Genomic DNA, 14,485 nt, shown 5'->3' with positions numbered 1-14,485 from the left:
GTGTGCACCGCCACCACCCAGTGGTTCTGGATAGTTTTATGTAAATTGGACAGAAGCTATAGTTTTTTGGGTTTTGTTTGTTTGTTTGTTTGGAAGAAGAAACCTTGATTAAGAAGTCTCCATCAGAATGGCCTATGGACAAACCTGTCAGGAATTTTCTTGACTGAAGATTAGTAGAGGGCCCAGCCCCACTGTTGAAGATGCCACTCTGGGCTGGTGGTCCTAGGGTGTATAAGAAAGCAGGCTGAGCAAGCCATGGTGAGCAAGTCAGTAAGCAGCACCCCTCCATGGCCTCTGCTTGAGTTCCTGTCCTGACTTCCCTCAGTGATGGGCATTCCTGAGGAATAAACCCTTTCCTCCCCAAATCACTTTTGGTTATAGTATTTTAATGACCATCAAACTGTACAGTTCCTCTTCCAACATATTCCCAACACATTCTGGTCTGAGGGTAGAAGGGCTGATCTGATCTGAACTTGTTTGGAGTATATATGCAGTCAGAAAAAAGTATTTCCTTAAGTGAACTTTTAGGGAGAATTTTCTATTTGCCATCATATACCTGTGCATACCCAAGAATGTCTATGACTAATGCACAGAGAACAAAGACCTGGGGGAACTAAGCCGTCAACCCAAATAAATAAGCACTCATTACACCCTTAGTAATGAACGCCTTCCCTTGAACCTCATAAAAGGTGGACCCCCATATAATAAGAGCCCTTGAAGACCCCACACTCCCAGGACCAATCTCTATACGGTATCCTTTCTAATCTGTACTACAGCTTAATTCTTGAATAATGCTTCCTTGAAATGTTACAATCCGTGTGGGCTTTTATTTTTCTCTTGAAGAAGAGACCAAGAAACACCAGATCCAGACCCCAACCACCAGGACCACTTCCTGAGTGTCTCCAGAGCGTCTTGGACCCAGGTCTGTGTGTACCATGGCCATGCCTGACAGGGAAACAAACTCCACATCTTAGAGCTACTGAAGACTTAATAGAAAAGTAGACCTCACGCTCATTGTGGGAAGCTTAACAAACACAGAAGTAACCTCTCCTGGCTCTTTGGTCCCCTCTAATACTTTCCTTTGCCTGAAACATACACTTTTACCCAATTTTTTTCTATTTTAAAAACTGAACTTTCTGTGGAGTGAGAACCCTCTGTGAGAGTTGTGCACTCTGTCCCTACACACACCAGGCCTAGGTACCCCTTCCTCTGGGGCTCACCTCATCATGGAAGGGTACCTCACCTGTACCAGACCCACACAGGAGATCTTCAAGAACTGAAACGACTATAACAGACATTTATTCACAGACAGAGAGATAGACGAGGCCGCTCTCTATGTCTGTGAGTTCTGCACCCACAGATTGAAGTCAACTCAAGCAGGAGCAGAGACCTTCCCCCTGTCCCAGGGAGACATACCTCATGTGAACTGAAGACCTACTTCACTGTCATGGGTCTCATTGCTTCCGATGACTGGCCACTGAGCCCAGAACCTTACTTGCTATGTGCCTCCAATTTTCTTGTCTTATATCTTCTTGCTCAGTAGCACGTGAATTACAAATAATAGGTTACTAGATAAACCTTATTATTTACCAAGTTGAGACTTTCTTCCCTATGGGGAATTGGAAGATTGAGCAATTCCTTTCTTTAACCAGTGTTTAGGGTTCAGGTTCCTCTAACACCAGGAGAGCACAGCCCACAGAATCAACTAAACAGGGCTCATCTGGGCTCACAGAGACTGAAGCAGTAGCTACAGAACATGCATGGGTCTGCGCCAGGCTCTCTACATACCTGCTGCGGTTTTGTAGCTTGGGAGTTTCGTGGGATTCCTAACAGTAGGAGTGGGTGTTGCCCGCTCATGGGATTTTTCCTCCCACTGGGTTGCCTCATCCAGCTTGGATGTGAGGGTGTGTGCCTAACTTGTCATGCTATGCTCATGACCTGCTTTTTTCTAAAGACAGAGGGGCAGTAGATCTGGGAGAGAGGAGAGAGGAGCAGGGGTTTGGGAGGAGAAGGGGGAAGGGAGGTTATGGTTGGGATGTATTGCATGAGAGAAGAATAAATTAGTTTTTAAAAAAGTGCAAGTTCCTCTAATGTAGTGTTTCTCAGCCTGCGAGTCGAGACCCCCAGGGTTGATCGACGCTTTCACAGGGGTTACCTAACACCACCAAAAAACACAGATATTTACATGTGATTCCTAACAGTAGAAATGAAATCATTTTACGGTCTCTACACAGTAATTTTGGGGTCACTACAACATGAAGAAGTGTACTGAAGGGTCATAGCATTAGGAAGGCTGAGAACCACTGCTCTAAGGTTTTCTCTATTCCATTTACTTCGAAGTTCCCATGCCATGAGCAGGAGGGTCAGCACAGGCATCATTGTGGGGGATCCGTGGGAGGCTGTAGAGGGTAGCTAGCAATGCAGTTGGGGTAGGAGGGCTCTCTGGGGTATAGTAACCTGCCCTTATGCTGAAGTGGGACCCCAGGCTTAACTGGAAACAACTGCTTTGAGGGTGTGGGAATTCTATTCGAAATCACTGTCCGAGAGATTTACTGAAGAAAAAAAAATAGTAAGACTCAGGTGTTGAGGACATCAGAAGTCTGACAGTGGTACCCAGAGCCATGCCGGATGCAGCTAGGTGGGCAGAGGCGACTGTGGAGGACCAGGACGGAGCTACGGGAGTGACCATCCACACATAGCAACTAGAAGGAGAGGTCCTCATCACAGCAGGCCTCCCTCTGGCTAGCAGACAGACAGATGTGCTAGGGGACCTGCACAGGTTGTACTGTGACCAGACAGGGACCCTGGAAGTTCTGTCACAGTACAACCTGCTCTACAAGTTGCCAAATGGACGGAAAATACCTAGCACACAGTGCTTGGTTCCGCCGAACCTCGGTTTCCCTATCTGTAAAATGTGGGCATAATTTTAGTAACTAATTTCTTCCTTCCACATTAACTAAAGATAAACTGTTTGTTTATCTATGAAGGAAGACATTTTGCATACCTGCCAGTTATAAAGTCTCACAAAATGACGGATCCTAAATGCTGTCCGTGTAATGCAAGCAAGAAGATGAAAGGGGTGGTCTCTACACATGTCTAGGTCTTGTTACCCTGCTTCTTGAAGGAAACTGCTTGGGTTATCCATTTCCCTGTCTTTTAAACATGATAGTCTTATTCTTTTTTTTTAAAGATTTATTCATTTATTATATGTAAGTACACTGTAGCTGTTTTCAGACACACCAGAGGGCATCAGATCTCATTACAGATGGTCATGAGCCACCATGTGGTTGCTGGGATTTGAACTCAGGACCTCTGGAAGAACAGTCAGTGCTCTTAACCGCTGAGCCATCTCTCCAGCCCGACGGTCTTATTCTTGTGTGTATATTTAAATAGAAAAGGATTTACTTTTGCCTGTCCTGGGGATTAATCCTTTGCTGACAATATAGATTATAAAGTTTCCCATCTTATATTCATAATACTTTTTAAATTCACTGGTCACATGGGTGGCCAGAGCCTATTCTGTGGTTCTGGTGCTGAAATTGAACCTGCTATTCCAAGGCGTTTTATACTAGTTATAGGTGGTGAGGTGCCTATTTCTAAATGAGAAGAACAGGATGCCAGGAGACATCCAAAAATATATAAAAGCAGACAAGAAGAGAGGGACTCCCCCAATGGCTCTCACAACACTCTCCATCTTGTAGAGGACTGAATGGAGTGTGAGAATTTAGTACTGAGCTCTGAGGAACTATTTTCAGTAGAAACCTGCGGTTCAACATTGGCTTCAAGTGTGAATGGCTCTCTGCAAGTACCAAGGGGGGGGGGGGGGAGCCATCGTTTCTCTAATAAAAAAAGAAAGGCTCATTTACTATAAATTGCAGGGAACAAAAATAATCTGGACAAATCATTTGGACAGCCAATTAGCTCCTGTTGTCAGCTTGCCGCTGGGTTGCTTTCCCACGGATGGGATCGGGGTGAGTGGCAGCATGGTAAACACGGTTGACCTATCCACTCTGGCGGCTAGTCTGTGGGTCCCAGGTGGAGGAGTAGACAGACAGGTAAGGTGTTGAACCTGGAGTGTTGTGTCTGAGTGGGAAAGCAGATGCACTCTCCACAGGATAATTCTAGGTGCTCCTTCCTGTAAGCCCGTCCTGGGGAGAGCTCTTCTTCTTTCCGGTAATGTATACAATCCCATTAGGTTGACTACACCTAATAGTTGAAGTGCCCCAGGGAAACCTGGCTGAAACCATGATTTCAGGAGTTTCTTATTAAAGTTAAAAGAAAACACCAGCTTTCTCATAGTGATCCATCCTTCTACCCTGTTTCTGATTTATTTCTGAACAACAGACTTGCGTAAAGGAAGGCAAACACAGACACACGCAGCTGGCTCTGTGAAGAGCACAAGATGTAGCATTTGCCCTTCAAACTATTTTCTGATGGAGCTCAACATGAAAAGGAAGACAAAGAACACACGCACACACACACACACACACAGACTTACACACACACAAACACATATGTGAACACACAAAAACACACGTGTGCACATACACACACACTCGAAAGACACACATGGACACACACACACACACACACACACACACACACACACACACACACACACACACTGGTCTTAAAGGAGAAGTCGGCCATCTTGCATGCCTGTTACCATCTGGAGGAAGGCAGGGGAGCCGCCATGCGGGCCACTTATGTTTATTGAGCAGTAATGTGTTTTGCCTTTAGCAAGTGAGTGGCGACGCAAGAGCAATGAACAGCGGCAAGGAAAATGAGATTGCCGCTTCCTGCGTGTGACAAATAGTTCTCCTCAACAAATCCAACTCATTAATCCTCAGTTTGTTCAGCAAATCCACAGAGAAATAAATGCTTGTTTGTTCATCCGTTTCCCAGCAGAACCACAGTTCCTTCTATTCCATGGGTAGCCATCCAGGGAAAGTTTCAACGGTTGTTTAAAAGGCCACAGATGGGACAGGAGAAATGCTCTACGGTTAAGAGCACTGGCTGCCCTCTCAGACAGCCTAGGTTTGGTTCCTAGGAGCCACATGCTGGCCCACAACTGCCTGTAATTCTACTCACAAAAGATCCATTGCCCACTTTTCGTTCCCCCATGGGCACTAGGTACACACATGGTGCACGTACACACATGCATGCAAAGCACTCACACACATAAAATAAAAATAGTTTCTTAATGTCCACAGACCTGCAAAACTGTCAAGTCTCATATTCTCCTTAGGGCCCATTAATCTCTAAATAGGCCCCACCTGATAGCCTTTTTCCAGGTCCGTGGGAGCTGAGGTCAAGACAACCCTTCAGCCTGCTATTATCCCAATATACGGAGACTATGGTGGATCGACATAAAGCCAGGTCTCTCTTAGCCTCCCATGCTATTCTTGATCTCATAACACAGCATTCTATGTCTTCCCAGAGAGGGACAGCTACAGCCATGTGCATGTACCCATGGGCTTTATAATCTCACTAACAAGATTGGCTCAGACAGAGCAGGTCCTCATGTTAAGTCTGTCTTGTAATGCGCTGACACTTGGGGGGGTGGGGGTCCTAACCCGGAAGAGACTTTCCTCTTCAGCCTTGACTGACTTCTAGGCAGAGTAAACGACTTGCATAGAAAGTGTATCTCTCACATAGAAACCAAGCAATCCAGTCTCCTCTTGCAACTTCGTTTACTTGGTCCTCACAACCTGACCAGGGGAGGGCAGTTAGCAAATGACCAAGGACTATCCTGCTGAAGTCATCCAGAGTAGCCTGTTCTACTACTTGCAGTAGGGAGCCTGCTCTCCGGGCCTCACCTTGTCTTCCTACAGAAACAACAATGAATCCTCTGCTTCCTTTGCTTGTCTGACTCCTGACCAACCTTGGAGCTTCCCCAGGGGGGCCTATGGTGTGATGTGGACAGTCCTCTTGGGAGCTGTGAGTCACAAGCTACCTTTTCAATTAGTGGCAGTCATCTGCTCATCAGATGGCCTTGCCAAACCTAAGTGGTAATGAAAACCAGACTCCCTTTTGACAACCGGGTCCTGTTGATGTCTCAAAGAAAAAGAGAAGGGAAAAAGAGAAAAGCCATAGCTATTGTCTAGAGCCGTGGTTCTCGACCTTCCCAAAGCTGCAACCCCTTAATACAGTTATTCCTCGTGTTGTGGTGACCCCCCCAACCAGAAGATTATTTCGCTGCCCCTTCCTAACTGCAATTTTGCTACTGTTATGAACCGTAATATAAACATCTAATATACAACCCTCAAAGGGGCATGGCCCACAGGTTGAGAAACACTGGTCCAGGGAACTGCTGCCCACACTGACTCTTGCACAGTCCCCTGCCATGGCGAACAGGACATGGATCACAAGTGAGTTTTCTAGAGACTTTGCAACTTAGCAAGAGCTGGGCGCTTGGGACACAGGGCAGACGTCTAGCTTCAGAGCCACACAGGACACCCACATGTCTGTCTATACCACAGGCAAGGACAGGCATGAAGAGCAAGGAGCCCCCAGGAGGGTGTGCAGCTGAGAGAGAGAAAGGCAACTCAGGCACTGAGCTGGCCTCTGAAGAAGGCAAGGGGGCAGTGAATGTAAGACATTGAACAGCCATGACAGAGGTTCACCTGGCGCTGGTCAGAATCCTGAGGGGCTGCTAGCCGCTTTGTTTTAGTCTGTCCTTGGGGCCATCAGGGATGAAGAAGGGTCTCCTCAGTGTTTGGGGGATTACCTCAGGAACTCTGACCTGGGCAGCCCTAGTTGTCAGGAGCCCGCCTGCCTCTCCTCCTGGAGAGGGTGTGGCCGCCAGGGTGTGTCTAACTCCTCCTTCCCAGGAGCCTCAGACTACAGGAATTCTCAGGCCGAGCAGCTGAGCACTTTAGACAAGAATGAGTGTGCGCTGGGGAGGGGTATGGGTGTGTGAGAGACAGGGAAGCAGGACCCCTCTTCCTCCATAACACTGCCTCTCACAGTCCCCAAATCTCCCAAGCCTCCTGTGCATTTTAAATCCTTCTGCTTTGAAGATTAATCTGGAGCTTAAACGGTTGCCTTAAAATGTTCACGAGCCTAAACTGCTTAATGGAAGCGCTAACAAGACTGAGTTCTGTGACTTGAAATTAACATAATTAACCAATTTATGGGCACAGATTAATTTAGTTGTTAATGTACTTAACATCTTTGTGTTTATGAAAGGGAAAAAAAAAAACCCTAAAACATAATTTAGTTACCCAATCAAAACACAGGGTGAAAACATCAACAGAAATATGTGTCTGTTGCTGTTTGCTTTTTCTTCCTGGATGACAAGTAAAGGCAGAAGAAGCTGCACACAGTCGTGGAAGCTGAGCAGGGGACACTGCTTCAAAGTGACCATCAAACTCAGGGTCCTGGGGTCCTCTCCGTTCCACACCCTTGAGCCACCAGTTCCCGATCAGCCTACGGGACCCAGTCCCTGCAGATAATTATGTTTCTTAAAAGCGGGGGACCCCGATCTCTGTACTGAGGTGATTCTCTTTCCTCTGGAGAGATCTGAGTCCTGTTAAGCAAGAGCACAGGCTAGGTACTAGTCAGAGGCAGCCCCACACTGCTGAGCAATCCTGACAGCAAGGTCAGCTTAGGCCTCCTCTGCTTCTGTATCCCCCAGAGAGCTTCTGTCAGACCCACAGTTTTCAACCTGCGGTTCGTGATCCCTTTAGGGGACAGGGATCACCAAAGGCCATCAGAAAACACAGATACTTACATTACAATCCATAACAGTAGCAAAATAACAGTTATGAAGTAGCAGCAAAATGATTTTATAGTTAGGGAGTCACCACCACACGCGGGACTGTATGCTATGTATTAAAGGGTTGCAGCATCAGGAAGGAGGAGAAGCACTGTGTTGCAGGACGTTGACTGCAGTGTGCAGCCAGGAGCATCTGGCATGCCGAACAGGCTCACCTCCTCAGAGCTACAGGCTGAGTGAGGCCTTTGCATTCTGCATGCACCTACCTGCAGGATGGGCATCCCCTGGGATCTCAACTGGCAGGCAAACTGTGCTAGAAAGAAGGGTACGGCCAAGTCCCCTAGACATATGCCAGCAGGTGCAACGGGAGAGGCGCAGCATCGCAAAACAAGAAAGACAACAGAACCCCAAACAAACAAAGAGCCGAGAAGGGGGCCTCTGAGTATGCCAGATTATTTTAAAATTAAATGAACAATTTGCAAAAATGGAACTTAAAAGACTGAAAGAAGGCTCGCCAGCAAGAGAGAAGAGAGATGTTGAGTGGCTCAGTGTGTCACTACCGTGCCCTGGCATCAGAGAGCTAGGCTGGAAAAGGCACAACCCAGCCTTCAGGTCATCAGGCCTGTGCTCACCTCTGTTCTGCAACCGCCTGACCCTGGGGGTGGCAAGTCACCTCCCTCCCTGCTCGGTTCGGTCTTTGGCACAATTCCTGCTGAGGATCAGATGTAGAGACAGAAGGCCGTGCTCAGTGCAGCATCCACAGCTACCTGCAGTCGGCAATGGCTGCTACTGCTGTACCAATAAAAAATATCCTAAGGGGGCTGGAGCAAGGAAGTGAACACACATCCTATCTACCTCTCCTTGGGGTTCAAATCCCCAGGACTTAACACACAGAAAAGAAGAAAAAGAACAACTCCGGAATAGTCACACAAGATGTTCGGAGGAACTGAGCAGAAACGAGATGTGGGCAGCAGGAGAAAGCACGCTGGAACAAGTCTGCTTCCACAGGCTCAAACCCCTGAAGCCTGGGTGCTTGGTCAGCAGGGACCCTGCCAAGCATCCCGTGGACCGTTGTCTACCTGCAGGCTGAGCGGCGAGAACATGGGAATTATTCGGAGATGGATCAAGTGAGAGATGGTGGTTGGTCAGAGAGAAGGGACGGTGTCCTGAGATTAGGCAGCTCACCCAGTCAGTAACCTTCCAAAAGGACAGGTCTAGTCCCTGCCAGGAGACTGTTAATCACTCACAGCCCAGAAATCTGTGAGCATAACTGTGAGTGCGTAACCAAACCCAGCAAATATCTGGAGAAATCCAAACAGCAAATTGAAAAGTAGCAACGGTTAGATATCACGGCTCACGCCTGCAAGCCAAGCTTTGCTGAGCCCAGCCACCAAGGATGCAGCAGGGCAGCACAGCAGGATTCTGTCTCCAAAGAGGGAATAAGAGTGAATGCAGGCAGCAGGGGGTTTCCAACGTTAGTGTCAGTGTGCACAAAACGATGCAGGATGCCGTAGTATCTGTTAAAAATCATCTAGGGCTCTCCCATTTCCAGGAAGACGGGAAAGACATAATTCACTCCATTCTTACTGCTTCAAAAAGCCAAACCCTGAAGATGGTACTGGAAACAAACAAGAGGGGGAACTCGGAAAGGCAGAGAGGCGGGCAGGCTGGTTCTGATCTTGTTCTGTTAAGAATGACATGGTCGTGAGATCTTGTGTCTTTTTATCTCTTTTCCCTTTTAACTCATCTGTATGGTGTTTTGCCTGCATGCCCACCTGTGCGCCATGTGCATGTGCAGTGCTTCCAGAAGTGAGAAGAGGGCTTCGTACCCCAGTGGGACTGGAATTACAGATGGCTGTGAGCCACCATGTGGGTGCCGGGAATCAAACCCTAGTCCTCTGGAAGAGCAGCCAGTGCTCTTACCCCCTGAGCCACTGCTCGAGCCCCACCGTATCTTTTGTGTGTGTGGTCCGTGGTTTATTTTTGCTTCGTTGGTTTGTGAGAGAGTCTGGCTGAGGCAGGATAGAATGATGGAAACCCGTGGGCATGTGATGGCAAGAGCAGGGAGGGGCGGGGCTTGCAGTGCCCTTACACACTCCTTGCCCCTGGAATCCGGATGAAGCTTTCACCAGCTGAGAAGTAAGAATTCCAACACAGTTCACAGGATTTGTTTAAAGCTTTCTTCCTTCCCAACTGTAAAACCCACAATTTTATAGGAATCCCAGTAGAAACCTCCTTTGAGTAGAAGGACACATCCTCACCTAGTATTTCTCGTTTTATTTTATTAGGCTGTAACCCCGTCTGAGGGCATCGCCATAGCTGTCCTATAATCACATTAATCCAAAAAGAACAGGGAAAAAAATCTTAGCAATCCTCCAAGATGCAACATGGGAGCCACCAAAAATAGTGCACGACTCTCCTGCTCAGTCAGCCGTGTAAAGGCAGCTCTCCCTCGAGGAGCAACAACCAGGTTCCCACAGGACAACCCTTCCCTGAGAAGCTCACACCTGCTTTCAGGTTTGCGGATTCTTTCCCCAGGAGCCTTTCTTTCTATTTTTAATAAACTTTTTTCCCCCACACTAGCTTGTCCTGAAATTCCTTCCTTCAGCACGGCCATCCATGCAGAAGTCGAAGTTGTACATGACAGCTTTGGAGACACTGGCGGCCATATGTTCCCTGGCTTCAGGACAGCATAATCTCACATTTGTCTCCCTGTGCTATGCAAAAGGACTCCCCTGCCTGCTTGGGTGACAGTGTGGAACAGTGTCTCTATCCCTGCTGCCCCTGGCATTGCTATCTAGGAGTCTCAGGCTGGCCTTGAACGCTCCAGCCTCCAGCCTCAGCTTCTCGGGTGAGAGGCACACGTCACCACACTCAGTTCGCCATCTTCTTTTTTTAATCTCATTTATTCCAGAGCCAGAGATGAAGATGATGGCAACTCAGAAGCATCACGGGAAATAGAAGGAAGAATAAGGGAACACAAACTTCATTTATCCAGCATTAAGCACCAGGAAAAGGCCAGCCTAGGAATCCAACAGGAAATGTTTATAAACAACTGCCCAACCACAGCCAACAGCACAGAGAAGCTGCAGTACCAGCCCACAAAAGTGAGTGGTTAGCCTGGACCTCCACCCCTGTGAAGAAGTAACAGGCCCCTCCCATGCAAGTCCAGTGGTGTCACAAAGTGGTAAGAAGAAAGCAGGGCTTCCATTATTCCAGTCACAAGAAGAGCTCTTCTCCTGAAGTCATGCAGCCATGAAAAGTCCAGTCCTAACCTCCTGCCAGGCAGCATCCAGGAGATCCTCTGCTCTTCCCTGGAGTTGTTTTAGGAGATCTGGTGAGGAGTGGCCACACTAGTGAGATAACCCCCATGGTGATGTAACTGAATACACATCAGAGATGTGTATTCACATCCCCAGGATGGATGGGGAGACTCGTTGATGCTCACACAAATCTGCTCTAATGAGGCAGTAGCCCTCCCTGCGGGAGCCATGTCATGCAGAAAGCTAAGATGGGAGGCTTAAGCAAGACTAGGGTCTCAACCCCAAATGCACGACTTTCTAATGAAAATCACACATCACCCCAAGTATAGGTTCACAAAGGCAATGATGCCGCTATAAAGGAATGCTACAGTGGAGTAACAGGCTGAGAGGAGGCCATGGTAAGAGTGTATCAGCAATCTGGACACAAGCATGCTTGACACAAAAGACAACACATTAACAAAAGATGTGGAAATTATCAGCAGAGAGATAGAAGATGTATCATCAAAATGACAGGCTCAGTAAATGCAAGGCAGGAAGGCGGGGAAGCATGGACTGTGAGACGGACCCATAGGGAAAGGAAAAGAACTTAAACAAAGATCTAATATCAATGTCACCAGAGTCCATAAAAGGGAGGCCGGAATAGTACTCGAAGAAGTAAAAGCTAAGGTCTCGATGCAAATATTTTCAAGAGATACAAAATTACAGACTCGCTGGGCATTGCTTCTCCTCTTGAGTTTTCTGTGTCATATTTGATTGCTGAGGCAAAACGTTGTCTGGTGGTTCTAATATGTGTCTGTTATGGCAATTATAAATATTAAAACGGGGGAGAATAGTGAGGTGTAAAGGAAGGGAAAGCAGCCTGCACCTCACCCAAGCTGCAGGATAATTAATTGTTCATAGTCTGATCTGTAATTTTAAACCGTAAAACAGACCATAGATAAATCAGACTGGAATATAAGCAGTAATTAATCACCCTTCAGCGAGACAATGGAAAAAGACAAATAGAACTACAGGAAGCAAAATATTACATGTCAGGCATGGAGGGATCAGCTGTTAAGAGCAAGTACTGCTCTTGTAGACAAGCTGAGTTCAGTTCCCAGCACCCACATTAGGAGGCTTACAACAGTCTGTAACTTCAGCTCCAAGAAATTTGACAACTTTTTTTAAACCACAGGGGCATTGTATCACATGTACAAACCCACATGCAGACATATACATATCCGCATAGTTTAAAAAATTAAAGAAAAAAGTTCTAGACTTAAACCCTAACATATCAATAGTGACATTAAATATAAAGTGCTCAAAATAAAGTAATTCTGTACATTGGTAGTGTGGGTTTAAATATTCACGCTTGGATATATATTCTTTCTCTATATATATGAATATAGCCAATCCAGGCAGGTTTGAAATGAAATGATGGGAAAAAAATAGACCATACAAGTAATCCTGAAAAGAGAGCCTGAACAACTGTACTAATGTCATGGAAAGTAACATTCAAAATGGAGGAAGGGACAAAGATAGAGAAATACCCTATCAGCAACACTGAATGGTAAAGACCACGGGATAATGTTTTGAGACTTGGGTTTGAATTTCAAATCCCTGCGTGAGGCAGCCATTGTAGTAATCAGAACTCACAGTGGATAGTGGTACCACCACTGAGTCAGCACGAGACTGGCCTGGCCAGTTGCCATGGATATGGGAGGAGCTCATGGGATCCTACCCGCACCTGCTGAGCTACTGGCTACTGAAACATTCTGGACAAGGGAGTCATTGTTGTCAGTGGAGAGCTCCGAACTCATGATCACATAGATGTCCCTGGTTCAATTCAATAAACCACAGAACAAAAGCAAAAGATACAAATGTAGGGAAGGGATTTGTAGGGAGGAGTGTGAGGGAGATGGAGGGTTGGAGGGTGAGATTAACCAGAAGGCACTGGGTATAATTTGTCACCACTCTGCTTGATCCATCTAATGAAACATTTCAGAGACTTTCCTATGTTTTTGTTAATATATATATATATATATATATATTAATATATATATATGTGTATGAAACTGTCAAAGAACAAATTTTAGTCTATAGAATCATTAGATGGATCAAACACATTGGTTACAAATGTAGATGTCTACAGGCACCTGGAAAGCAAGATAAAGGGACAATGTATCCATTTTATTAAAAGACCACGGCATAGGTTAGGGAACATTCCCTTGGGTTAGGAAGGGCCACCAGGCAGCTGCGAGTGTCTGTGGCCATGAGGGATGAGACACTGAGTGGCCAAAGCTTCAAGTTTTTCAAGAGTAACCCCAATCAACATATCCTTTCTTACATAAGATCCTTTAATTTGTGAATTAAGTTGGAAACCAAATACAAGACTCTTTCCACCAAAGGAAGCTGGTGGGCAGTCACACCTGTTGCTCTGAGAGGTTTGTGTCCCCTAATGCAAGAGCAAAAGACCAGAAACAAAGAACCAGAAAGACTTATTCAGTTAGAAGGTTTTCAAAGTCTCTTCTAAACAACTCCAGGATTAAAGAGAAAAATCAAGCTGAAAGAAGTATTCAGAAATGGGGTGGTAGGATGGCTCAGTGGAAGCCGAGTAGAAGCCCCTGCTGCCAAGTCTGAAGACCTGAGTTCAATCCCAGGACCTCACAGCAGAGAGATAACTGACTCTTGAGCGTCAGTCCTTTGTACCTGACAAGTGTGCTATAGCACTCCCATCCCTCCACAATATCACACATGCACACACACACACACAAAATAAATAAATAAAAATAATAAGTAAAAAGTATTCAGAGATAAATAGCAATAACAACACAGTATAATTAAGCTAGTGACAGGGATCAGGGAGACCATGTGGATGACATTCATTCATTCATTAGGACATAGAAAAGCACACAGTTAAATAGTTAACAAGTATTCCTCCAGAAGCTAGGAACAAACAATTATAAAGGAGAGATAAAGTAATTACCAAACAAGAAGAGGCAGAAATTGATGAAATAATAAAAAATGTATTTACGAACAATTAAAAATTTTAATAAAAATGTAATTCTCTAAAGAAACCCTCTTTAAAGGAGAAAAAATTTTTTTTCACGATCCAGGGGGGAAAAAGATGCCATAAATAAAATTGGGAAGAACAACTATAAATATAAAAAGTATGAGTTTGAATTATGAGAATATGGCATTAAGTTTACGTCAGACTTGAACCTGTCAGAAACGTTTATGTCAGAAATGAGTGATTTGGTAGAAAAATCTAATTACCAAGCTTTTTTCGAAGAGAACAAAAAGCCCACACAGACAGTGACCATGAAGAATGACTAGTCAGACCTAGAGCTATGCCCAGACCAGGCCAGGGCCCCGCGAGGGCAACTGCTGCAGGGCTCTACAGCCCTGAGTGACACCACAACAGGAACAGTGGTCTAATCTGCCCCATGAACCGATGCGAGCACACACACACAAGCTCTCAACAACTGAGTGGAGCAGTATACTGAGGGAGTGACTCTGGGGA

The 14,485-nt window shown here is 46.0% G+C and overlaps 1 protein-coding gene across 2 annotated transcripts in view; it reads right to left on the bottom strand.

Annotated features, from left to right (window-relative positions):
* The window catches only part of Pcsk6 (proprotein convertase subtilisin/kexin type 6), a 197,893-nt gene that overhangs the window by 102,549 nt on the left and 80,859 nt on the right, over window positions 1–14,485 (bottom strand).

This window comes from Rattus norvegicus, chromosome 1, assembly GCF_021556685.1.
Source record: "Rattus norvegicus strain SHRSP/BbbUtx chromosome 1, alternate assembly SHRSP_T2T, whole genome shotgun sequence".
Classification (NCBI taxonomy): domain Eukaryota; kingdom Metazoa; phylum Chordata; class Mammalia; order Rodentia; family Muridae; genus Rattus; species Rattus norvegicus.
This window is presented reverse-complemented; position numbering and strand designations above follow the sequence as displayed.